Source organism: Cryptomeria japonica, chromosome 2, assembly GCF_030272615.1.
Source record: "Cryptomeria japonica chromosome 2, Sugi_1.0, whole genome shotgun sequence".
Taxonomy (NCBI): Eukaryota; Viridiplantae; Streptophyta; class Pinopsida; order Cupressales; family Cupressaceae; genus Cryptomeria; species Cryptomeria japonica.
In genome coordinates, this window is record NC_081406.1 from 42,641,860 (window position 1) to 42,645,426 (window position 3,567).

A 3,567-nucleotide genomic window follows, 5' to 3' on the forward strand; every position below is an offset into this window, starting at 1 on the left:
CTCACCTGTCACCGGTAGCAACTTCTTCAGAGAGTGACAAGCTAGCCAAATTTAAAAGAGTTGTAAGGAAAAGATAACCTTCATCGGTATCCACACCCTCGCTTAGAAGAACTAGACAAAAACAACAGGTAGTGAGGTCTTCGGTAAAGAAGACAACCCCAAAGAAAAAGCTAACACCTAAGAAGAAAAGGACTCAATAGAATATTTCTCCGATTGACAGACTGTTGGATGAAATAACAGAAGAAGGAAAACTCAAGAACATAGAAAAATTATATGATACACTATCAACAGATGAGAAAGAGCAAGTTGAAAACAATGTCATTTTACACCTGGATATCTATAAGAAGTTTTTAATGCAAGTTGTAGATGAACTACCAGATGAATTATTCAAGAGACTGGAAGAAAGAAGACAATCTGTTGTAGAACTTGACAAGAAAATCAAAATTGAAAAATTACTTGTTGTCTACCCAGTCAACTCTCCAAAAGAAATAGATGATCTAATTGCAAAGGCCAACTAGTCAGTATTCTCTATTGCACACCGATATATTGCACTAATGGCCAGAAGAGTAAATGAGGTAACAGAAGAAACAAAAAATGGATGGGATATATTCCTTGTGGAGAAGGAAAAGCAGGAAGAGTACAGGAACCCCAAACCTATCAAAGTCTATCAAAAGGACAAAGATAAGGGTAAAAGAAAGGTTGGCGGACCTCCTAGTATCAAAATAAAAGATAACTTATCCCCACCACCTTTGATTACTCCACTAGTAACAACAACAGAAAACCAACCGACAGATGACAGCATGGATGTATCACAAGAGGATACTAGTCCTAATCCTAAGGTGCTATACACAGTGGATGTTGATACTCAAAAGGTCAACATTGTGATAGACAAGGACACAACCGGTAAGATTGACATGGCTAGTAAGCCATCGACAACTGACAACATTGATAACACTGAAGGAAAAGTGGAAGATGATAGCATAGGGAAATAGACAGAGACTCTGATAGAGACTGGAATAGATCAACAGACAGAGAGACAAGCAGAGCAACAAGCTTTAGAATAGGAATAGGTTCATGTGGAAACAATGCCATCGGTAACAGGAGAGAAACAAAAACCCTTGCTTAAGGAAATAGAAACAAAGACTGACCTACCAGAGGTCACTACAAGCATGGTTACTTCCTCCACTGACGAAATTCAGAATGTTGGTTCCTCCTCAACAGGTTACAAATCAACCAATGTAACTGAAGTTCTTTTAGATTCTTTGAAGAAAATAACTAATTGTAGTTCACAGGCATATAAAGCTATAGATGACACAATTCCAATTTTGAAGATGATAGCTCCAAAATGCAACATAGATAATAAGGATTCATTGAGTCAACTTGACACTTTGTCAAAGTATATTACTGACAACACAGTGATAGTTGAGAAAATAAAGGAAGATGCATTCAAAGAGAAATTAGAAATTGAAAAACAAAAACTCTTTGAGGATTAAATAAAGAAGTGTACTAGGGAATTTGACACACTTCTACCAGAACTATGCAACTCATTGAAGGAATTTAAAACTCTATACAAAGATACTTGCAAGACAAACTTTTTAATAGTTGACATAGATAAGAAAATGAGCAGGGTACAAGAAGAAATAAATAAACTTGCTGACAATTTTGTTAATTCATCTGATATATTATCAGTTTTTGAGCAAAAGATAACTAGTTTTGAGGAAGAATTACTAAAGCTAGAAAGAGAAAAGGAGAGAATAATAAACAAGGCTAAAAATTTGAGACTAAGACTAAGTCCAAGACTGGACTATCTAGCATCCTTGAGGAAGGAAATATCTAAGGCATTGGTACAAGGACAAAAAACACCGATAGAGCATATGCAACACGTCACCGGTACAGTTCAAAGAACAGAGGCAGCAATAAAAGACTGTAAGAAGTTTATGGAAACCATAAATTTGGTTTTGGTGGATCTTTTTCAAATTCTAACCACCGAGTTACAAGGTTGAGATAGAAAAACTACAACTCTATTGACACCTTGACAACCTTTGTCATTGATGCCAAAGGGGGAGTAGTAGTATGAGAAAATAATCAGCAAAAGACTTATCTACTCAGGGGGAGCTCATATACTTTTGGTACACATTTTTGGAAACAATGTTTGGATTACAAGTTTTGGATACACTTTTAAAATTTCCTCATGAGTGTTGCCGTCAATGCCAAAGGGGGAGATTGTTGGCATATGCACACTCCAATGAGACATTGTAGGTGATTGAAGGTTTTGTCATTGATGGAAACCTTACAATCCTATGACACTGGCAAGACATTCCATCGACACTAGCAAGATCAGACTCTACACCGGCACTTAGATCACTGTCACCGGTAGTGAAAGAAAGCATACTGACACAGAGGCCGACAGGATTTTTATTGAAATATATTTTGTTTATTATTGTAAAATCATTGTAAGCTGACTTGGCAAGTTGTAAAATGACTCTTATACAAGAGAGATCATTATAGAACATTTGTGTAAGTAAGAGGAATGTAATTAGGCGAAATAAGGTAGACCTATTATGCGAATTATAGGTTAAGGGTTTATGTAAGAAGCAGAGTAGAAACCGGTATTGGATCTAGCATTATAGATGCTATTTTGAAGTAGTACAAGACATTGGATTTATATAATCCATTTTGTAAGTCAGTGAGACTTCCTATTTTGTATTTGAGCAGTGAGCTCTAGGCACTTGGCCTTCCTGCATGTGCAGGCCCCTCTTGTAGCAGTAATATTCTCTTATTGGCTAGTAAGTGAATATTGTGGGTCACAAATCCCACCGAGGTTCTTCCCACACTGGGTTTCCTCTTTAAATCCTTGTGTTATGGTGTGTTTTTCATGTGGTTGTTTTTATCTTTGTTTATTGCATTACTTTCTGCTTACCAGTACACTGTTCTAATATGTTCTACATGTTTTAAGTTAAGAAATTTAATATACTGGTTAGATACTGATTCACCCCCCCCTCTCAGTATTTGTGGGAATCCTAACAGTCTTTTCCTTTTGAATGCCATCAACATTTACACTTACCGATAGAACTTGATTATCAGTAGGTTGTGTGTTCACCAGTGGCTCATCAGATCTCTTTTCTTTAGTTTTGTTCTCCACTTGATCCTTTTGTTGCTCATGTTGTTCAAACATTTGAACATCAACATCTGATACATCTATATGATCAGAAGTATTATCAACATTATCTCCAGTGTTATCATTAGGAATGAATATTGGTTCAGTATCAATTGGATCATCATACATATACTTGTTATTCGGTTCAAAATCTGTGATCTTTACACCTTTAGGAAGTTCTTCTAACTTTGGTTGTTGATAACTATCCACCTCAACTTGTTCATATTTTCTTTCATCTTCATCCAGGATGAGACCTAAAGCTTTCCTGATCAAAATCACAATCTCCTTCTAGACTGATTCGGTCTCTTCGATTGACATTCTTGTTAATATCTTCTTGGATCTGAAAAATGCCTTCACTTTCACCTTATTTGTTCAATATCTTCTTCACTTTCTTCTGGTTGCAGGTGCTT